This window comes from Poeciliopsis prolifica, unplaced genomic scaffold (assembly GCF_027474105.1).
Source record: "Poeciliopsis prolifica strain line A6 unplaced genomic scaffold, Auburn_PproV2 SCAFFOLD006, whole genome shotgun sequence".
In the NCBI taxonomy this organism is placed as follows: domain Eukaryota; kingdom Metazoa; phylum Chordata; class Actinopteri; order Cyprinodontiformes; family Poeciliidae; genus Poeciliopsis; species Poeciliopsis prolifica.
In genome coordinates, this window is record NW_026562381.1 from 1,214,649 (window position 1) to 1,239,457 (window position 24,809).

Here is a 24,809-nt window from a genome sequence, read left to right on the forward strand (position 1 = left end):
CAACAATCTGAGTGTAAAGTTGACTGGAAGAAAAAAATATTGTAGGGTAGGACTTTAGTTCAGGTGATTGCTGGTTAATGTAACACAATAAGACTGCAGTCATTAAACCAAACATTGGTACATGCTGCACGTTCTCAAGATTTACTAAGAATGAAATCAGCATCACCATAAAGCTTGTCAGGAGAAAAACGTGTGAAGCACTTTAAAATGTCCTGGTAGATGTTGAAATTGATAAAACACAATGACCCAGCAGCAGATGACAAAACTCCACAAATTGCCACTGAATTTCAAATCGTTTCCTACTACACTTTTCCTTCCACTTAACTTTCCAGTAATATGTTTGGATACAAAACTCTCTAAACATGCAGCATCTTTAGTGATTACCTTTTTGGTCTCAATGGCAATCTTCTGGACTGTCATCTGTCCAGAAGACCACTTAATTTAAATTGATCTTAGGTAAAACTTAAAAACCGTCAGCTGTATGACAAAATTTACAGAAACAAACATTTCAAACACTTATGGTTTGAATTTATAGCTTCACATTTTGAGTTCAATTTACTGAAGTAAATTAATTTTAAATGATTTAGGAATACATTTATGTATATGCACGTGCATACCCTTGATTTTAGATTTCTATGTGTGTTTATGAAATTGCATGTTTCTGCGCACACATGGTTACCTGTGTGTGTTTGTGTGTGTGTGTCGATGGGGGCCACTGAGGAGGAGCATGTTAACCAGAGGACCAGACGGTCCACCAGATGTTCCTATTCCCTCTAGACTTGTCACAAGTGGACCTTTAGTTCTCTCCCTGCAGAACACAAAAAATGCACACCACTTCCTCCATAGACTATTCATAATACAGTCCAGTTCTCGCTGATGAAAAGAAGTAAAACCTGCATGCTGGTGCTGCTGAAGAGTTGAATAGACAGATTACATGGAAGACCTTCATCAGACATGATTCAGGCAAAGAACATAAAACAACCTGGCTTGAATTACAAGGCCTTCTTTTCTTGGTGAAACATTTCTTCAAAAATTCAAGTATCTATCAACAATTCATCCGTCTATTGTCAACGTCAAACGCTTTCCCCAGACACTCATAATATCTGAGAGATGTCAATGACGAACATTTTCAGTGAAACTGTGCACACAGAACACCACTTGTGGCAATCAATGCCATATTCCAATGGCTTTGCTATTTTTTTATCTTGCTGGTGCTCTCATTACAGTGGGCTCATTCTCATCTTCATATATTATGCTTGGATGGCTTTCATGGTGCTATGATCCTAGGTAGAGGATGTGGCCATTTGGAAATGTCATAAGAAAGGTCGGGAACATCATCTCGGTCAAGTTCAACACGCTGATTTATGAGGTTTGAGCAAATGAAATATAGAAGGGGCCTAGTGGAACAATCTGGTCCCTATAGACACCCCAAAGGTCACCTAACTTAATTTCAATTAGGCCTTGGAGAGACTCGTAACATATGTCACTGCAGAAAGCGGGTGGTGAGGGAAGGGCTTTACTTGCAATGATGGCATGTTTATAGGGATTGAGATGAGACTATTCTGTAAACAAGATGGCAGTGAAGGTAAATTTTGCTTGAAAAATCAAGAAACACATCTGTAGCTGTACAGTGGCCGGCCACTTTATTAGGTACCCTGTTGGAAATCTTAAGAACTGCTGAGAGCTTTGTGGCATACATTCAAGAAGAATGCCTTGTGACATTCAAGAAGAATGCATGCCACAAAGAGGTCAGGGAGGTTCCTCAGAGCTTATGCTTTTATATTGACACAATATACCAAACTGTTGCCACACATTTGTTGAGTATACCCGTGAAGAGAATCTATCATTCTGATATATCCCAAAAGTGGCCTTTTGGAGTGTATTTGCGATGTTTTTCATAGAGCCTAAGCTTTTCGATAATGCAGCTTGAGAAGCTGAAATACCGTGTCACAATGCTTCTTAACACAATATTGGTTGCCGTTTGTGACAGCCATGAATACATCCATGGCTCCCCAAGAATGGTGATAAAGAAGTAGTAGTGCAAGATGGTTTCCATTGTGCATATTAATGTTTATTAAGGTACATTTGGTGTTTGAAGTATTAAGATAGGCAGTTACAGGCACTTTAGAAGGAATATCAACTATTTATAGATTTCAGCTATTTGTGAGTGATAGTGGTTCCTAACCCCCATGAATACCAGTGGTTCACTGTAAAGTGAACACACCAGTTTGAGAAGATCTGAGCTTTGTGACAGATTACATGGAAGACCTTCATCAGACATGATTCAGGCAAAGAACACAAAACAACCTGGCTTGAATTACAAGGCCTTCTTTTCTTGGTGAAACATTTCTTCAATGTGCATTATCCTGCTACTTGGGTAAACTGTGTCTATAAATGAATTAGGGTCAAGAAAATGTCCTTCACACCATTACACCACAACTAGCAATCTGAAATCATTGATCCAAGGTAGGATTGATCATAGCTTTTATGTCATTCACATCAAATCTGACCCTACCATCTTAATGTTGGAGCTGAAATTCGAGAGTCATTAGGCCAGGCATTGTTTGAACCTGAAACTGCTCAAATTTGTGAGCTTGAACAAACTGTTCTTGGTTTCAGGTCCTTTGATGGCACGAGTAGCATCTGCCGTGGTATTTTGCAGCCTTGGTAGCCCACCTGCTTCAGGATTTAACATGTTGTGTGTTCATAGTTGGTATGCTGCACACTTTGTGGTAGGGGATCCCTATTAGAGCACCTTTCTATCAATTTGAGCCATTAAGGACCATTCAAGCTCTTCACATGTAATGAAGAGTTTGAACATTAGCAAGTAATCTTTACCACATCTGGATGCATAGATTCCTTGAATTTCCAATAAGTGATTGGCTGATTTATTATTTGTGATAAGAAATCAAACTGTTGTACCTAATAAAGTGGTTTGTAAGTGGAAATTGTTTATAATTTGAAGTGGAGAGAGAAAAACACATCAACACTTCCTCAGCTCTCTATCAATCACACTGAATTGTGCTGGCACTGACTCGGATCAATTATAGCCTTGTGACTAACATGTGCTCTAAATTATCAGGTCACAATTTTCACAAAGAAGAAGAAACACAACTGAGGAACACACGTATTTCTGCATACATGACCCCCCCCCCCCACACCACCCCCCCCCCCCCCACACACACACACGCACACACCCACACACACACGCACACACACAAACAAAATGCTTTGAAATGAGTCACAATTTGCCAGCAAATGATTTCCTGTTCACAGAGAATAACAGGGTCTCCACTCTCCCTTTGATTCAGGCTTTTTTTCCGTCCCTTCTTTGTTTACCCATGCTGTCTAGCAGACGCTCTGCTGGAATCCCTATTGATAGTTGTCTGACAGGGGGCTGGGTGGCTAACTAGCCCAGGGGGGCAGATTGTGTGCAGTTTGTGGCTGGAATGGAGGAAGAAGCAACCTTTATTTTTCATCTTCAGACATATTTTCTATCATGCGTGTCAAAATGCTTTTGGATTTAGTATTTATGGTCCCAAATCTCCATACATGCGAGCTTGTTATAGGCGTGTGTGTGTGTGTGTGTGCTGATCCGTCTGTGCTGCATACTGGTCGAGTTGTGTGTCTTGTAAGGTTGATGTGGCATGGAGGTCACTTATGTCAGATCCCATATCCAGGCCCATGCTGTGATGTGAAGGGCACTGTCAAGAGACAACCACGAGACAGCGCAGGTACAGCTGCCCTCGGTGCTCCCTTTCCTCTGTGGCAACCACACATACACACACAGATGAGAATAGAGGCAAACACATCCATGTTCTCTGTAAAATGACGCATGTCGGTGGGAAAACCCCCTGAGGTGAACGCTCCAGGATTGTGGCGTCTCTTCAAAACAAACACCAACGCCTACTTGTTGACTGACTGTTTGCTTGGGATGAGCTCCGTGTCGCTTCACCTAGGTGAAAGGATGGGCAGCGATGGCAGAGTGTGGCTTAGAAGGGCTCGTTCAGAACACGTGCATGACCACATGCTGAACTAGGAAGAAGTGGGTGGAAAACTCTTGAATGTTGACCAAGATGGCCTAATTGAGAGCAATTGTGGAAATCCAGTTAATTCTGTGGCTTAGTTTTATAAGGGGTCTGAACAAAAACAACAAAATAGATCAAAGATGAGCATAGGAGAACAGAGAAGAGGCATAAAGTGACAATCACTCACAAGCTTTTCAAATCATACTGCCAGACATCCCCTTCTTACATATATTTCAAGTTCACAGAGTTAAATGTATATTTTGGACCCTTTTTTATGTCAAAATCTCATTTCTAAAGTGATCAACTAATACTAACAAGGAAAAGCCTATGGTTATGTTGGTTGGTGTAAAGGCTCCTGGCATAAAACTAAGCACCATTAGGTGAGTAACGGTCTCATAATATTACGTACCTTGTCATTTCTAATCAAACTGAAGTCTGTCTTGCTGTTCTGCTGCTGGATCAGTTTAACTCCTTTTGGGCTGTTGTTGAAGCTCCTTCCACTCTTAATGCAGCCAAGATGCCTGTTGATGTGTATTCAACACATACTAAGAATCTCATTGTAAGCTCTGTTACACCAGTCACGCCTATATTCCTTATATTAGGGATATAAGGAAATTATATTTCTAATAACTTTTAAAAATACTTTTGTTTTCTTGGCCCTTTTATGGCCATCACTATGATTGAGCTCACAGCTTTAAAAGGGTATATTGCAAAGGGTTTATTGACACAAACTACACATAATGGCTACATGAACCTATTTCTGATCTAAGTTACTCAAATCTTAGAAATTTGAATGATAAAAGTTCAATACCGTGAACTTTTTAGCAGCAAGAAAGTAAAGTTCCTGACTATAATTTATTGCTGCAATCTAGCAAGTGTGTGACCTTAACACTTTGTGCTTGTGACTCATTTTAATGGCACACTGACATTCATTATGCACATTCTGAGGCCGAGACTGCCCAGAAGCCCCAAGGGACAGAGGAACTGCACTTCATAACTTTCTTTTTCGCCTCTATAACATCTCACCAATACCCTGTTTTGTTTTACTGTACTTTGAAAACAGCAAGATTTAGAGAAGAAAAAAAACAAAAAAACTTTCATGCTTTGTTGTTTGCTTTTAAAGTTGTTTAGATGAAGTTGAAAGGAAAAAGGCACTTTCAGCTTAATGGACACATAACAATTAGATGTAGAGATGAAGAACCCTGTGGAGGGTGAAAATAGTCAAACTCTTTAGTGTTGCTTTAACAGTCACCTACGTCTCTGCACTAACCAGGGTGAAACTGTCTTCAGTCAAAGAAACCCTGCAGCTTGCTTCAGTACGTTTACTTTGAACAGTGGGTGACAGAAAGCGGATCAAATACGGTCCTCTGTTAGAACTGAAATGCAGCAGCAGCACACGCTTTGTGCCTCTCTCGCCTTCCCATCTTTCTGATCTGGCACGTCTTGGTGTCCATGTCAAGTAATGTCCCTAGCGCTGATCACTTGTGCTCCTTTCAGGTTCAATTTCAGGCCACATGAAAGTTAGATTTATATCACTAAGGAGTCCAGAGATCATAACCTCTTCTACTTTTTGACCTATTTTCTTTCTAAGACAAAAAACATACTTGTTGATATTAGCATAACATGTCATAGAAGTGATAGATGGTCAAAATTCTGATGTTTTTGTTTTTCAATACACTATAGTGAATACACTATACTTAAGTCCTACCAAATTGCACTGATGTCCACACACTTTAGTGTGGAAGCTAATACTGTGAGAAGATGGCTTGACCTAATTTAACTGCTGATCAGTTGATTGTGGCCAGCGAACTGCTGTCAAAGGTTTTGTTGCCAGGTTTGTGCTGGTCAAGCTGGTGAACAAATTCCACTTCCAGTTGGATTCATCTTCTAGGGACAGATGCTGGTTGTTTCCCCATCAGTTTGCTATAACTTTTTAAAATTGGATGACAAAATGATACAAAAACAGAGTTTTCAGTCAGGTTAAATGAATACAGTGATTCACAAATTAGTTTGGATTTCTGCAGAAATATTAAGCCTGAATAAATTACACTCAGAGCAATCTAGTTAGATAGTTGCTGATATATTAAAGCAACAATGACCTGGTCAACATAGTCACATATCTGAAACACATTTTTATGACTGACTAAATGTGAAACAGTGAGTTGGAATGAGTTGTACTCAGAGGTATAGCTGGGTTAACAAACTGGAGTTTTGTTTTTTGTTTCTGTCAGTTGTTCTATTGTGTCTACAAATCTATTTCTTACTCCGCAGCTCGGTCTGTTTCTGCGGCTGCTCTCAGGCTGTACCCCTCCAGTGTACACTATGTCCACACTGCGGGAGAACAGCTCTGAAACTTTAATGCTAATTGATCCCAGAGAAGACGTTTGGACACAGGTGTGTTGCCTCAGGGCCTGGCTCTGACACGGATGCCAAGGGATTCTGGGTAACTGTGGGGCTTATTGAGCCAGAGCAGACAGTGCCACCAGCCAGGACACTCGTGACCCAGTTCTTTTTTAATCAGCACAGGTTTGATGTGCTCAGTTTGTGTTTGTGTGTCCGCACACATATCACTGTGCTAGAGGAGAAAATGTGTAATAGACCACATAATCCCAGAAAGTACAAGGTCTAGAAACTAAGCCTTGTAAAGTTCATTCAGCACACACATGGCCAGAGTGAAACTTTTGAAAACTACTAATACTTCTCTGCTTTTTCACATTACAACCTCAAACACCAGTGTGTTTAAGGGATTTTATGTGGCAGACCAACACAATGTAAAGCTATTGCAAAGCTGAAGGAAAATAATTCACTGGTTTAAACTTTTATTTTGAATGAATATGAAAAGTGTGGCATGCATATTTTTAGCCACTCTTAGCCAATAATGCACAGGCTTCATGTCTAGTCTCAACTTTTTTACAGAATTAACCTGTACTGCAATTTTCTAATCAACTCTGACCAGCTTTCCTGCTGAAAAAAAGATCCCCACAGCACAATGCTACCACTCTTCTTGCCCCAAATGTTTAGACTTTGATGATTTTCATGTCTTGTCTGAATTTAATGTTTAGATGGAATAAAATAGAATAGAAATAGCTTTTATTTTCCCACAGAAGAGAAATTCAGGTGTAACAGGAGCATAAAAGTTCCAAAAGTGTTAAAAAGAAAATTAACACAGCTATAATATTAGTTATAATAATATACAGTACAAGTTTTTTACACAATACTGGAACATTATTAGAATATAAATAGTGTACTCAATATCCAAGTTAGTGAGATTACTTTTTTTAAATAAGCATAATGTGCAGGAGTATAATATATGAAGATGAGAATGAGAATTTACAATACAGTATATTGAGCATAAAAATAGATGTGCAATAATAGCAGAAATGTTAGTAAAAATGAGTCTCAAAAACCTAATCTCTGACCTGTCTGCTATGATCCTTTGTGGGTTGTTAATGGTATTAGCAATGTTCTGCAACAAACCTTGGTGTTTTTCACAAGATATTTGTATCTTTCAAAAAGATTAAATTACCCAAAGGTCGACTCATTTTACTAAGTCGGTGATTTTTCAAGTCAGTGTTGGAAGTGGATTTTCTTAGGGTCGCTCTGATTTTTACTTGTAATATTCTGCTTGTTTTGCACTACATAGAGCTCGTCTATCCCAAAAAACCCAAATAAAATACAATAAAGGTAAAAAGTAAATACTTCTACAAAACTTAAAACATAGAAAACAGCATCTGTTTACAAGATGAAAATAAACAGCATGAATTCCTGAAAGTATTTAGTCATGTTTTTAAAATGCTTGTCTGAGGAAAAACTTACTTAAATGCTCCCATCTCTTTCCAAATCCTTATTTAGGATGTGTGTGTTGAGTTTTTCAACAAGTGTGGTAATTATGATCCTTTGAGCCCCAGGAAAACCTGCACCTAAATCAAAGTCGAGTCGCTGTGTAAGTTTACAGTCCTGATTGTGTGTGTGGGAGGTTCCATGTATCTGCTTGTGTTTTGTGTGCATACATTGGTCTGGCTGGAACAGGGGCTTTGCGCTGCCAGCATGCAGGTGCGCGGATTAGATGTGATCCCCCCTCATATTCTCAGTGGTACGTCTTATTTGATGGCTTTCCTGCCATGTAAATCTCATCAAAAACTAACTAACAATAGCAGCATGTTGACAGACGCCCAAGCATCTGGCGAACCAGCGCTGAACGTTCAAACTGCTGTGAACAACCTGCCTCCAGAAAGAGAGATAACTAAGGAAGTAACCCAGAGTTTGTGTGTGGAAGAAATGATAGAGGATGAGAAGAAGGGGCAACACCTTTTGATAGCTTAATCAATCATAAAACAGAGGCGCTGCACCTTAACCAGCAGGTGATGGTACAGAGATGACGCAAAATCATCGCTGCCTCTGCTTTGCTTCCACAGATTGTCAGTCTCTCACTTTGCTCAAAGGTAAAAACTAAAAGAAGGGGAGAGGGGGGAGGGATAACTTTGACCGGCGCTGGATTCCGATTAAAGTGTGATGAGTGGCCTCAGCGAGGGGGTTTGTGTACAGCACTTTATTCAGGAATGATCACTTATTTATAGGCGTTGGAATTGTGTTGTTTGCTTGTTTTATTGAAAACCTTATGGGTAAAGTGGCGGCAGGCCGCCTGGCATGTGAGCATCGCATCTCTGGAGGGCATCCCTGCAGAAATATCTTCCTTCTTGATAAATAAGTGAAGGAATGGATGAATTTTTCATCCACACAGAATCCCTTGTTGGCGAGATGTCTGGCGTTGGAGTATGTGTTCTGGCTCTGCAGCTGCACAAATGGATAAGTGAAGTGTGCGTGAAAGTAGTGACTTGCAAAAGTATTCATACTTTGTAAATTTTTTCACATTTGTTTTAGGTGTGGAAATGTTGTAATTGGATGGAGAAAGGTGTTTCGGTTAAATGAGATCAAATTTGAACTTAATGGCCAACTTGCAAAATGTTGTGTAGCAGTGGCAGTGTCATGCTGTGGGGATGGTTTTTTTCAGCAAGAACTGAGAAAGTTATTGGATTTAATTGGAAGATGCATGCAACAGGAAAGAAAATCTCTTAGAGGCTACAAAATTCTTCAGGGGAGTTTTACATTAACAACAATAAACATGGATGCAGTGGAAGGATGGACTAGTCAAAGTCCAATTGAGAATTTATAGCAAAACTTAAAATTGCATAGTCACAGATGCGCTCCCTTCCAATGTGACTGAACTTGTGTTTTTTTGCCTAAGGAAATGGATAAAAAAAAATCTCTTTTTAGATGTTCAAAGCTGGTAAATACAAACCAAAAAAATACCCACAGGCATCATTTCACCCAAAGATGCTTCTAAATATTTTATGTTATTTCTTATTTTGTGACAATGTGTTTTTAAAAAATTGCATGGAAGTTTGTGGATTTAAAGTTATAAAATGTTAAGTTTTTATAGTGTGTATTGAAGTTATATAAAATTCTAACTTTGCATGACAGTTCCAATGTTAGCTTTCTTGATTAGAAAGATCAAGACAAGAAAAAGTAATCTGAAATAATTAGTTTGATGGCTGTGAAGATGTTGCACCATTTGTAAACCATTTTATATGGTTTTCATCTGCCACCTCTACTTTGGAGGGTTTTTTATACAAAAACCTGAACTGACATCGATGCAAGCAATGCACAAGCAAGAACATGAAGGTAGCAAAGTGCACCCCATCGCAGGAAGGGTTGTGGTGTTTTGTGTACATGAGGGACCATCTCTTGCCATGAATCATTTATATTGAAAGAGAAAGCGAAAAGTGTTTCTGGAAGCACACCAACCTGCATCCCCCATGTGAACAGAGGGGAGCATCTTCACATGGCCAAATGGGTCCGATGGTGATCGCGGGGAGGAAAGAGCATGGCGAAGACTTCTGTGATCTCCATCACTCACTCTGACTGTGTGTGCTGGGACACATCAAAAGGAGGAATGATAAATAAATAACACCCAACACCATGTTTTATTAAGCTGGGTTAGGCAATGGTGGTGGGAGTGCTGAAGAATCTGAAGATTCAATAGAAGTTTGGGTTGTTGGGAAAACTCAGCAGCTGTCAGACCAGTTGCTTTCTCCATGTTTGTGTGCAAAACAATCAAGGACTACAACGTAGATTTGTGCTAATCTGACTGAGCTGTTCGACCAAATGCAGAGAAAACCCAAGCCAAGCAGGTTATGTAACGTGTGTCACTACATTCATCGGGGAAATCCATGAGGTAATAACATTACATTATTCAGTTGCACTTCCTCTGTAAAAAGGTTTGACCGTCTGAAACACGGAGTGAAGGACTGCTGCTTTCTCATGTTGCAACTTACCCATTGTTGGGAATAGGAATGAAGAACTGAATAGCTTCTAGATTGTTCTATTTTACAAAATAAATTTAAAAAATGTAGCCAGGCACATTCAGCTGCCTTTAATTAATACTTTATAGTCACTTTTTGCTACAAATTCGTTGCGGTTTGTCTTTTTCCAGCTCTTTTCCAGAAAAAGTAAAGGTTTATAAATACTTTTGTCATGCCTTGTATGCTTTTGGATTTGTATTGTATTAATTTGAATTACAATTGGACAAACAGATTCTTTATAATTGGGTAAAGTACCCTGAGATGACAGTGAGTCACATCTATTTGCTTAGCAAATAGATGTGAACCAAAATAAAGGTTAAAAATAGTTTATTTTTTTGCCAAAATCCTCATTGTTGTTTTACAAATCAATTTAGCCCCTAACTAAAATTCAGTTTAACCAAACTCCTGAAACATTCAGCTGGTAAAAATAATCAGTAGGTTTCTGGTCTCTAGTAAAAAGAGAGCACATCTGGGTACATACCTACTTCACCTTCTGCTCGGTTCTGAAAAATCGACACCGTACCTGCAGTGCCTCACCTTGGAGGCTTTAGCTCTGTGATTATTTACAGAGAGTTGCACTCCTTCCATAACATGGCACAAACAGATGTTTGTTTCCAGAGACCCATTCTTGGCTGTTCTTTTCCTTGCCTGGTTTTGTTTTATATGTTTTAATACTGTCACCATGATGCTGAGATGCCACTTGTCACCTAATATCCCAGCATCACAGATGCATCAGTGTGTGCGCAGGTGCACGCCTGTGTAATTGTGTGTCTGTGCTGCCAAACTTGTTTGTGTTGCCAAGACTTTTCTGCACCTGTGAGCATGTGTTTTTGTGTGTCATCTTGAGCGTACCGTGAAGGTGTCATTGTGAAGCCTAGACCCTGTAAGCTGTCAGACAGTGAGAGATGCTGCACCTCTAAAGGGCATGCTTTCTAGGCCTTTCCTGTCTATTATAAGCCCTGGAATCACTCATCAACGCTGGCGCAGTGCACCCCCATGTCCCTCAAACAGCCGCACACAGAAGCCACCTTTCTAACTAGGAGAACCCTTCCCTGTAAACTTTGGACACCCTTGTCTTCTATTTTGACATGATAAACGTAAGCAACAGTAATGAGGCATCAGGTTACCAGGGCGTCCATTTTATTTTGCTCAAAACCAAGCAGAGGAAACCTGTTCTTTATTCTCGTCTGCAATTTTGTAATCCACTCACCGACTCAAATGTAATCCCCTAGAGACCCTGATTTTTGTTTAATGACACAGAAGTGATGACATTCCTGAAACTGATGCTGCCAGGACAGCCAAGATAGACGTCAGCGAGGCTAGCCAAAGATTGAGATGTGTCGCTATCTCACCATCTGTAACAGTCACGGCTGGCGTCGCCGGAAACAGATCGGCTTGATAGCAGCCACATCAAATCTCCAGTTTGCCAAGCAAATAGAATAAAACAATCTATCGATCTTGCCCCACCTCCCTGTGTATCAACACAATCCATCTGTGTTTATCAGGCTATCTGCCTTCCTATCTTTTGTTGTCTGCAGGAAGGCATTCTTTTCTCTTCTTCTCTCTTTTTATTTTCTTCCTTCCTCCTCCTGCATTTGTTTGGTGATCCATCAGCCTATTTACCTTATCATGCTGCCAAACCATCCATTTACGCTCCCATCTGTCTGTCAAACTATATCTTAGCTTCCATTTGTCTAACTATCTCTCTCCGTCTGCTCATTCACCTGTCAATCACGCAGCTTGCCTTGGTTGCTGCTGGTTCCAGCTGCTTGTTTGACTGATGCCATCTCTGACCTCAGCTGCTCATCATACAGCTGGATAATGTAATTAACTTTGTATCACTTCATCTGGGGTTTTATGCTGCACCTCACGATACAAGCCACAAGCTTATGCCATAGTCAATGAACAGGTTATACGTATGTTAATCGTTTATATCTAAAATGCTTTTTTCTCATTTTGCTGTAAAAGATCAAAGTTTGAAAAGTACTTTCCCCACATCACTTTAGCTCTACATAGACATCTTTGATCTACATAGCTGCCTCTGCTCAATCCAAATGGAAGCAGGTCACTGCCTTGGCTCCGACCGGTTCAGATCAAGCCTCAGTGGAGCAAGCCGGGCACTGATGTCCATGCTGTCGGGGGGCCTGGCCTCCCGCAGAGGCCTAATCAGTCTTACAGGATCAGTGACTGACGCCCCTAGGCACCAGAATGCCTTGGACTGATGGATTACTTCTCTCTTTCCTGGCGTAGGCCTGTGAAACTCAGGGCTGAGCCACAGGCCCCATCTGTGCTCTCCATGGCTCCTGCACACCCTGTGGTCATGGTCTCAGGCTGCTGGTCAAGGCCAAAATCAAGATCTTTAATCCAATGTGTATATTTGACAACACTGGTCGCCTCTATAGAGAATTCTACTTTGGTAAATTATGGGACTGGCTACTAAATAATTGTTAATAATTGTTAGTATTGAGTTATTTTTGATGATTTTGAAATCCTGGGATGTCAGGTTTCACTCATACTGTAATGAGTAACATTTCTCAATGAGAAAACAAAGTCAGAACTTCATCTGTGTAAAGGCTTCAAGTTTGTTTAGAGAATATCAGTGAAAAAACAAGCCATCATCCAAAAACATTAAAACTCTCCACCTAAACTTAATAAGGAGAAAACAAAAGCCAATAGCCTTTTGTTACTCTGGAAGAGCTGCAGAGATGCACAGCTCAGATGGAATTTTTCATGACAACTGTCAGTTGAAAGGATTCATAAAAACTTAACTTTATTGGAGGGGAGCAAAAAGAAAGGAATCTTTAAAGGGAGGTTCTGTATTTTCCAGGCACATAATTACTTGATTGTGCTATGAAATGATATTATATTACCTTCGGTTGTTATGAAAATAGTTGTTTACATCAAAAACAATTTAAAAGAAATGTGACTTTGCATCATAGCCACAGGTGATACTGTGAAATTTGTCTCTGTCTCTTTAAAAGCCTTCTATCATGCTCCTTCTGCAGCATGTCCTCTCAACAAAGCTTCTCCATGGTGTCCAATGATGCCGTTTACAATTGTCTTCAGGACCACTGGACTGAGAAGTCCTACAATCTGTACAACTGCATATGTATAGTTCCACCAGCTCTTTACTTATTGCTGCTGCCATAGTCTGGAGGAGCTGTTTGAGACTGAAGCTCCATGGCAGAAGTTTGAGTGAACTGGAGATGTTATGAGCAGGTGTCAATATAGTTGACACCTGGACAAGCTTAACACTCAGATTTAAGAACAACTAAGAATCTTTGGCACTAATCAAGTAAAGACCCATCGAGTTCAACAGTTTAGCAACCCAATTCTTAAATATTCTTGTAATTGTTGGTCTATCATAAAAAATCCCTTGGGAACATACTGAAGTGTATTGTTATACAGACAGGGCCTGTATTAGCTGTTGCAAAGATTAATGTTCCACTACATCACTCTGCTCTTGCATAATGCTCTGCATTTCCTACTATCACTAGAATTGCAAAGTGTATGATCCAGTGTTTGAGTCCAAGCAGAGAGATAATCTCAAAGTGTTAACTAAATTCAAACAGTTGGGGAAACAGGTGGGCAATGCTTAGTAGTTCAAAGAATTTACTCCTGAGAATATTGGTTGTCTTTCATGGTTATTCCTGGGTTGAAGCCTGCCTCCTGAAACTCGACTGCTGAGAGGACAATCATGAATGAGAGTTCTGCCTCAGGCACTGATCGATTGCAAAAGCGTTTTCATATAACTGTTCATTTGGGCTGTGTGTGCCTCTGCTGCATCCCTGAATGCCAAAAGGCATTGTTCCGTGACTGAGGAATCGAGTCTAGTAGTGATATTTTAAGGAGATTTTTGAAACAGGGGACGCCAAAAAAGAAGCCTCCTGTACCCATAGACTGTCAGGCTCATTGTTTTCCATCAAAACTCTTAACAAAAGTTAGCTAAGCTTCAAGAGAACTGATGTTTTTTTTTTTTCACTGCGACTGTCACACAGTAGATAAGTGCATGTGGTGCAGACACGTTTTGGGTCTTGCTGTTTGGTCCCCAGTGAGACCTGTCAGAGTCACCACTGAGTAGGCAAAGTAGTACTTTTCATCCCGCTCTAAAAAAAAATAAGCATTTGTGTAGGAACATGTGCAGCGATTTTGTCCTCTGCCGAAACATATTTAGTGTCGAGCAGTCAGGAAGCATTACTCTCAGACCGAGCTCGTTCCACTAGGTGTGAAAGGAACAGTGTGGGGTATTGTAAGCCACGGAGTGTGCATTAAATGCTGTGTGTGTGTGCATATGAAAGCATGTCAGTGAAAGGACTGCATTAATGCACAGTATGTCTGACAATAGGAGCACTCCATGCAGGGTTGAGGTAATAAAAAGGTAAGAGAAGCTAAATGTCGCTGGTGAAATGGAAAAGAAAAAATCTGAGGCCCGCAACTTTTTTTTCATCGGTGAAAGTGGGTCATATTTTGTGTCATGGGTTGCCTGGAACTTTGATTATAAAAAATAAAGGCATTCTTTTTCAGTTTTCAAATGTTTCATGTTGTTACCTTCAGGTGTCGCTATCTAAAATGTAATGTCCTACTCTTTACCCATCATAACTGGGTAAATCCAAAGTCAGCTTTTTTCTGCTTTTCATTGTATTAAATCTTTCTTACTTACTTTTAATTTAACACAATTGTGAATTGTATTAAATTCTTTATCAATTCTGGATCATAAAGCTGCTAAAACCAAGTGCTTTTTAGCTGTGCATGATTACTGCACAGGCAAAATGAAGGGCAAAGGCAGCTTTCGTTGTGCAAATTAATGCATATTAAGATATATGTGGTGTTTGAACTAAACGAATAAGCAGCTATAAGCATTTTAGAGAGTATCCCAGTATTTGTGGGCTATATCTGATGCAAGCAGCTGACCTTCATAAATACCAGAGGCCCACTGTAATGAAACAGTTTGGCATCTCATGCTTTTGTTTATCTTAGGCTCAAACGTTCTCGACTGTGATGCACAAGAGTAAACCTCACCTGAATACCTTCATTCTTAGTGAGTTGTTCAGCACTATTGCCAAGTTATGCACCATCCCAGAACTCCAGCAGATAGAGTGGAGATAGAGGCAAATCCTTTGAGCTGTCAAAGCCAATCCCATGTTATGACCACCCTGCTCTCTGCTACTCTCCTTGTTACCATTTATCTCAAAATGCTGCCACTTAAACATATTTTTCCTCCAAATTCTGTATACAGGCTGTCAAACATGAATGTGAGCTCGTAAACACAAGCGCTGAATGGTATAATACTTCAGGATGTAGTGTCCATTTTCAGCTGAAATTCTGCATGGTTCCTTCAGGAAATACACTGAAGGACTGATACTTAGCTATGCTAGCTGTCCTAGCTATGCTAATTGAATGAATGTACTAAGATATCACAAGCTGACAGCTTTTTTTTGCTGTAAACACTGGAGGAAATGTCAGTAATAAGAGGGATTAAAAAGAGAGAAGAAGGGGAGAGAAACATGGCAAGTGGGAGAATTTCTGTATCTTGCCTAAGCATGTTTATCCAGACCTGTCTTAAACATTTTCCTCTTTCAGCCTGATCACCCCTGCCTTCTATGACATTCTGCATAGAAAAACACAGATTGCAGCCTCCTCGCTTTCAGATCCCATGACATTCTGCAGCCCACTCATGTAAATTACACAGTTTTAAAAATATCACTGGCTACAGGTGTACCACACATTTAACCGAAAAGGACTCAAACAGAAACTAAGAAAGGGAGTTTTATAGACAAGACGAAATTTGTGTGGAGAGAAGGCGACAGCTCATAAAACGGATAATGTGGACATCCAGACGAGTCTGAAGAGAACCCTTCAACTATAATGCAACAAGTGTACGTGTGCATGGGAACAGAGTGGGAAGAACCCGCTTGTAAAACCACTGCAGCCAGAATATAAACTGTTTTACTCATCACAGATGGCACTTGAAAACAAAATCCATCCGTCTGTCCATTTGGATGAATTTGTCAATAATTGGTACTTATACAAACTCCTGTGTTTTCATGCATTTTTAGATAAACAGCTAAGAGTGTCAAAGTCTGTCCAATTCCTACAGCCTTCTCGGTCCAAACTGTTATTTCTCCAATTTGAATAGCCCCTCTATTTAGCCAAAGTCAGTTTTTCCACAAATCCAACTTCAAAAGAGCTCCATATATTGGATTTTTTTTTTCTTTTTACAATGACTGCCTTGTTCTTGTCCCAATTTCCTAAACTGGATAAAAATCTAATGCCATTTTTGGAATCATTGAAGACTTCAGTCTGTGAAAGCATGGAGAGACATTCAGGTACTAAAAAAGCTAAATGTGATTGGGAGATCAAATTTATCTGTATGAAGTTGCACTATCATTAATTTCAGCTGGCCAAGGTTGGACACAAGGATGCAGAATATGGCAAGATTGTAGCAGAAACAATATCCGTACACAAGAGCAGGCCTCTCACAACAACAAATTCTGCTGAACAAGAAATTTTCCCAGAAGTTATAGTGTTGCTTTGAGACCATTTTCTAATAATGTCATGAAAATGCAAGTTCACGCTCTCAAAAATCAATAGACTTTACTTTCTAATGAACATGTGCATTGAAACTGGAAAACATTTTAAATACCCAAAATAGATAAGCAAAACAACCAAAATAACAAATATAATGAGTTGTTCATTGGCTAATTTTACTCCTAGCTTAAAAACTACTTTTATTCACAGTGACTAGACAAGAAGGCCAGAACAAGTTGGTGTCTCTCTTTGAAGAAGGATGTCAGGGTTTCTGCTTTGGACTTTGTATCTATTAAAACTGATTTCAGATAACTTGTAGATGGAAATTTTAACAAAGCCTCCCTTTAGGTAGGTTTCTTGTTTCTGACCTGGATCAACCGAGTGTCTCCTCTGAATGCTTTCACGACCTTGATGGTTTGCCACTGCAAGCAGGTTCTTCCCACTATGTTCCCATACACATTATAGTTGAAGGGTTTTCTTTACAAAGAAAGTTGGCTCTAAAAGGCAAAGCAAATTGTGTCACTATTAAAAGCAAGATTGCCATTTTATTTCTTTTGTTACAGTTTGAAACTGACAGAAAGAAAAATACCACTGTAGAATGCAGCTTCTAAAAGCCCTTAAATTACTAGCTGAGAATAAGAGTTCAAGCTCTATTGAAATGTTGGATTATACTCCAGTCCCTAAACTGTACAGGCAGATTTTATGTGATGTTGAAAGAATGCTCAAGTGAAGGCAAAATGAATTTCTTAAGATGTTAGCGGTGTGTGTTTTGAGATCATAATGGTGTTGTAGGAGACACTGTTGTTTTGTCAGCTATTAACAGATTTTGCTCTGTGTGCTGGCGTTTATTGGATGTATTATATTCCCTAGCAGGAAAACTCTCCTCATTTCACTGACTGGAACATAAGGCAGCTTGATCAATCTGCCCCTGTGGACGCAGGAAAACATTTACTAATGATAATCCCTCCATCATAGCAATATCTGTGCAGGTTTGGTTGCACGGCAGCTGCAGGCACCGCCGCTCCAGTTGAATATAAGGATGTTTATGTTGCTTTCTAATTCTCTGATTTTTCTTCTTCTGAACTTCATCTTCATATGAACAGAAAGAACTTGTTTACATGAGAAAGTGGGGAAACAGCTGCCAAAAATAAACTTTGCAGTCTTCTTGCTGCTTTTCCTGCTCTGTATCTATCAATTATTTCAATTTTCAGAGCACTGGAAGGCTGGATAGAGGAGCTTATGGATTTGTTGAAACAAGATCACAAGTGTTTTTATAAAGCTTTTAGATTTTCACCACCCAGTGTTTCAGTGAATGTTATAGGCATATGGTAGCTAATTATTAGGAGAGCTTGGTCTCTGCTAGTATGGCTGTCAAATTATTCTTTTTTCCCCCACTCTGTTTTACCAAACTGAATTAATGCTCTGCTGATAAATTCAGTAAATTTCAAATTAAAGTGTGGTATCCAGTTTAATGACAGAGGCTTGGCCTTTTTGCGCACTATCACATCTATTGAACGGCAACATTTCAGCTGTGGCTCCATCTTTTTGTGTGTGTGTGTGTGTGTGTGCAGGGGGGATGGCTGCTTTGGCTGGATGAGAGAATGCTTCTTTCTGAAAGCAGCACTGATGTGCTGATAAGTGATGCAATTTGGTGCCTGGTAACACAGAAAAGGATTTGATGCGAGTTTTTCAAGTATTTATGAGAAAAATCAGATTTGTAAAATTGGTTTTTGTAATGCAGCTGCTACAAAGGTTGAGTATTTGTTTGTTCACTTTGTTTTATTTTGGACAAACAGCAAAAATGCCAAATTCACTTTTCACTTTACAAGAAGCATGACAGTCTTTGCTTGCAGCAAACAATGGAAAATCGTCTGTCCTCATAGACGTAGGGAAACAACTTTGAGATGCAGAAATTCAGACTGTCTCAAGAAATTGATTGGGCATGTGGAAACACCATCCTGGACAGTATTTTTAGGAGCTGTTTTAACTTAAATACTAATATTATGGTATTGAAAAAACCTCAAATTTTCATGGCACTTCTCAATCAGGGTAATGCAGCACAATAAGAGCATTTTCAAATTGGTTTATATTTATTAAATCTCTCGTAACACAGACTGTAAAAAAACTGTTGAAACAGCAATATTTACACCTCCAATTGTTCTGCTTTTGGGATTTACAAACTTCAAATAATACAGCAAAACATAAATAGCTTCCTGTACATGAGACCATCACAGGTGGTAACAAATGAATAGAATAGCATTTATTATCATTGAACAGGATTCAACGAAATGTCTATTGCAACTCCCGTGCAAAGAGTCAAATATATACAATATTAAATAAACAAACACACAATAATAATAATAATATATACAACTAAAATTAACTAAAGGCACTCAACCACACCAAAGAAGAAGCAGCAGGTCCAATTATGGTAAAGTTGGTGTGACAAATGGAAGAAAACTAATGAAGATGACTTTGTGTGCTACTTAGACTAAATAGGGCTGTGTGAATGTTTAATTGGACTCCCATCTATGTTTCTGTCACCCAGCTTTCTGACTGGCTAATGTCACATTCAGACAAGCCAAGACAATCCAACATGTTAAATATTCCTGATTTTAGATCCAAGTAGTCCCAACATCTTTCCAGATCACAATTAATGCACCACATAAAACATGAACAGCTCTTAAGACCCATCGTGATAAGTGGGGCATCCTTAAGATTGTTGGAAAAGTCATAACAATCTTTCCATAAATTCTTGCCTTTGACATTGCCTTAATCCCACTGTTGGTCTATGAGCTGTGTGATAAATCTATGGCTGGCCTGTACCATAAAATAGAAAAGTCTCACTGACACCTCTCACCACTCAACAGGCTGTGTTTGCCAAGATAAAGTTTTATAACACCATGTCTATACATTTTAGAAAGAAGAAGTAGCAGCGCGCCATGTGCATCCCATTTATCCAACATATCTTGTTCCACTGAGGGGCTCTGCATTACTCTGTAGCTCAGAGGCTGCTTGTCGGGAGGGGAAGATAAAAAAGGGGACGACAGAAGGTTGTGACTGTTCCTGTTGCTACTGCTACAGATGCTTTTCTTCTTAGCCAGGGAGCAAACACTACATGCTGAGATTTAATCACCTTTATTATGTTTCAACTTGTCACAAAGTGAGGCATGAAGCCACTCTGAGAAATCTCACAAAGACAGCGATGCTGTGAGAGAAGTCACTGCTCACTTGTTTAACACAAAAGACGGCGGAAACAGCCTCTCCCGTCTGAAGCTGCTTCAGCCTTTTGATTATTTGACCTTGATCAATAAGTGAGCCGTATTTAGATGTTTGCCCAGAGCCTGCTGCGCATGCAGTATTTAACTATCCCGGTGTAATCCCTCTGAAGTCTTCCTGTTTGCTCTGACCAAGGAGAGGTAATTCCTTCCAGCACCTCAAGCTGAACGCGTTTGATAGATGAGTGGCTGGATTTCCTCCTTTTACACATCGCTGAACACCATCATGATGTAATTCAGTGCAATTAGCAAAAGATGGCAGGAACACAAAGGACATAAAGACACATAATCTGTTAAGGAATCTCATCACATCTATCATAGCACAAGACAGAGACTTACTCTAGGCAATTTTGAGGAAAAGGTTGACTTCAAGGTCTTTTATTTTTCTCCTGAGTGGTCTGGGTCGTCACGATGTACATGCAGAGATTCTTCTCTTTTAGAAGCAGAGGCGTACATGTGTGAATTCCTCAAAGCAATGCACAGAGATTTCACACTGAAGTTAATTTAAGGAACAATTCATTTCCTCAAGTGTGTGACAATGAAAGAGATAGTATGCATTTGTGCATGTCTGCGTGTCAGTGACTCTGCCCTCCTTCCACCCACCCCTGCTGATTTTCACGGTGCGTTTAGCTACATTTTGTGACACGGTGCCAAGCCAGCACTTAATTAAGTGCTGGGATGCCAACATCCCCCTGCCGTAACACAGAATACCTGATCCTCTTTTGTCAATTTCTTCTCCTGTTCTCGTGCTCCTCTGTGTCGCTTCTGCTGTAACTCGAAAAGATGTCGCCTCTGGGAGACGCAGGTAAAGAAGCCATCAAAACCAACGCGAGTAGAGAGAGTTGCAATCAGTGCACAAAAAAAGAGAGTAGTTTTTTTTTTCTTTTGTGTGGATCTGTCCTCCTTTTCCCCTGCCTCACTTTGTTTCCCTCTACACCAGTTCGTGCGTATTTATATGTGTGTCTGTGCTTGAAGCTTTCAATTCAGTAGAGGCTAGCAGTAATGTTTCGCTCCCAGTAGAAATGGTTGCTGTTTGTTCAGTTGTTGTGATAGATTGATGTGGGGTGAGAAAAGATGGGCTTGTATGCACCTGGAGATAGCTCGCTATTCAAGAATCCTGTGATGGAGATGCATTTTGCTGAAGGTTTTTCTCCCTTTTAACAAAGTCTTTGACAAAAGCTTTCCAGTATATTTAGGCAGTTAGGCAAGAGACTTCAAAACCCCAAAAGGGCACTTGGCAACCACTGCTTACAGTAAGGGAGTGCTTCTGAAGGGTTTCAGCAAGTGGTCACTCTAATGGTCAATGGCTTTCAGCTTACACAGCATGCAAAATGGCCGCTTTCTAAAATAACCAAGCCCAGACATAAATTATTTGTTACATGGAAAGTTGTGGGTCAGTTTGTTGCCATATGCAGATGCTTTGCCTCCTTTTTTTTTTTTAGATAATTGTGGAGATAAACAGTGACCATAAAAATCTGAAATCACATTTAACTTAATGTAATTTTTGGAAGAGTTTCTTTTACACTAGCAGCCAAATTCACCACAGCAAGGTGAAGTTTTAAATGTAATAAACATTTATTTAAAAATGATAAACTGTGGAGACAAAGACAAATACCAATTTTTGAGTCTTTATCAGACATTCAATGACTTTTTCTGTTCAATGTCAGATGTATTTTTATCAAGGAAAAAAAAGAGATTATTCTTAAACTGTCTGAGCTGGGTAAATCGTTTTGGGCTTCCAGCCTAAAACCATAGTTTGCTGGAATTATGGCCCTTTCCTCCCAGCATAATTAATTTAAGGTCTCTTTAAAAACCCAGTTTTATACTCCAATATTTTAGTACTCCCATCTAACATTCTTTACAAAAATGATGCCAAATATTTTTGTAAAGACCAGAATGTGGACCATCATCTCAGTTTGTGGGACAAGCAAAAACAAAAGAAAAAGTCTAAAATGCTAAGATGCCAGAGTTCTTTGTCACCCTGTTTCCATGAATTATTGTTCTTATCCTCATTGAGGCCAACTCGATTTCAGACATGGCACATTATTGACCCAGATAAAAGCCAGATTGTGCAAAAACTTGTTTGAGCAATTTATAAACCTTCAAAGGTATAAAATGAAGTACTAAATTCCCATTTTAGTACTTTTAATTTCAGATTGATCCAGTTTGTCTTTATTTACTTGTCCTGCTCTGTAAAGTCCCAGTTGGTCTTTCTGCCCTCCCATCATCCTGTTTACTGGATTAAATGTAGTTCAAGATGAATGCCTCCAAGACCGAGGCTCTGTTTTCCGAGCTCCTCTGAGAGGTCAAAGGCGACTATTCGCCCAGAAATGAGGCTACAGCAGCTGGACTCGTAAATGATTGGCAGGAATAAATTGTGGATGATCTACTTTTATTTTATTTTTTGAAACTGTCCCATTTTTTCCCCCTCAATTCTTTTTTTTGTGTGCTGTGAAAGCTTGTTTTGAAAGGAGGAAGGTTTCGTGAGTCGTGCTCACAGAGTGAAGCGTAACCTGTGGACAGAACGAAATGAGTGCATGAATAAGTAGTTGTGATGTGTTTGGACACACTGCCAAAACACGTTAGCTCTCACGCTAGCATACAGCGCGTAAACGTGCGTTTGGCTGGAAAAAGCAGAGAGAAAACATTCTTTTCCTTACATCTTGAACTGTCTTCCTGTTCCTCCTTCTGCTCTCTCCCTCCTCCTCTCTCCTCCTGTGCACCATCTGCATGATGCTTTGTATCCAACCTGCTTTCTGTTCGCCGCTGTGAATGCGGGATCTTGTTTGTGTATGTCTCCCAGCCATCGCTTTCGCTCTCAGCTCATTACCTGACATGATGGATGGAATGACTGCCATTAACCAACGCCCAGCCTCGGACGCCTGGCACCTCACAGCAGAGCATTGAGTAATGGGCGCGTTGGCAGTAGCATGCTTGGAAATACCAGGAGTCCTGCGTGGGTGTGCCTGCGGTCGTCTTTGTGGCTCGGCTTCTTGGTTCCGTCCAGCCCCACCTGCCACCTGGCTGCCCGAAGGATGTCCTGGGCATTTCTGGGCAGCCACGGTTGGATAGCAGAGGAAGAAATATTTGTATGACTTTGTCATGAACCTGGCAACAGAAAATCCCCAGAGTTCAACTGTCGCCTATTTCTCACCCCAAGGGAAATGTTTGCCGCTGCTTATAGTGCCTGCAAAACTATTACCCTTTAACTTTTACACATTTTCCACACAACCACAGATTTCAAATCAGGATTTTGTGTTTTAGATCAAAACAAAGGCTTTAATGTTTAGAAATAGAAATCTTGAATCTGTCCTCTCAGATGAGACAAATGGATTGTATTTTTTGACCTACATAAAATACCATCAAACCCCTTTAGAAATCCTGTTTGACGTTCATGGTCGGAAAAGGTTTAGGTCAGGGTCTGCAGCTCCAGTCCTCCAGTGCTGTTACCCTGCAACGTTTGGAGGTCTCCCTGCTCCAACACGCTTGAATTAAATGAACTTTGCAAAAGTTGCTAAGATGCTAAGGAGAAAATTCAGTCTATTGATTCAAGCGTGTGGGAGCACGGATGAATCCAGAAGAAATGGATGTGTTTTTATTATGTGAATTTAAAAAGAAGGAAAATACAAATTACATGTGTTTCCATCAACTGGTTTGGTGCAAATCAAACAGGCTTCACATAGCAAACCCTTTATTTGCTGTGATTAATAAGACTTAGAAGTTGCAAACTAGCATGGACCAAATGTTGCAAAAAGTATTGAGAGTACTTACCTCTGAGCTGGAGGTTTGGATTTACAAATTTCTCAGTTTCCTGCCTCCAGTGAGGCACAGAACCACTAGTGGCTGGGAAAGTTTGCAGCATCAGAACTTGTTTGGCAAATATGTTTCCATCTCTTCTTTTTTATCTTTTTGCAAAAGCCTTGAACCACCTCAAGTGAGCATAAAAACTTTTTTGGGAAAATTGAGGAAGTTGTTTTGAATTTTAACCATTTTCATCAAAGTTTTCTAAAGCGATACTTTAAAATGTGCATAAAAGAAAAACATTGGAAACACGGCAATGGACAACTGGAGTTGCAGATCCTTTGATTAGATTTAAGCATATTCATTTTCTCTCCTATCTTCATAGAAGAAAAGGCAGAAACTTTAGTCTCTAGATGTGAAAAGCAGGTAGATATTTACTCCAAAAGACTTGCAAGAACTTTGTTTCCATCCACTTTAGTTACACACAGCCTCATATTGATCTTTCATATGTAAGACTCACCAAAAAATGTCAGTGGTTTTAATGTGATAAAATGTGGAGTTCATTTGTAAACCAATTGTTGAAATGCTCACAGTTGGAGAAAGAATTGTTTTGAAAGTGAGCTGAGGTGCTAAAGTTTCTCTAATGCCCCATACAAGCTGATGCTAACAGAAAAACACCCTGGATGTGTAATCCTCTCCATCCCTGCTCGTATGTTTGCCTTCTTTGTCTTCTCGCTCACGCCACAACCCTTTATTTGCTGTGCATATGTCACATCTGATGTGAGGACAGTTGAGGGTCTCTTAAGAAGAAGCCAGGATCAGGAGATGAAGGGAGTTACTATGGTACCAGACACAAGCAGCTCTGCTCCTGC

At 39.9% G+C, this 24,809-nt stretch overlaps 1 protein-coding gene across 6 annotated transcripts in view; it reads left to right on the forward strand.

Moving 5' to 3' along the window:
• The window catches only part of LOC129360704 (protein diaphanous homolog 2-like), a 433,378-nt gene that overhangs the window by 403,324 nt on the left and 5,245 nt on the right, over window positions 1-24,809 (forward strand). The gene's annotated exons all lie outside the window — the stretch shown is intronic.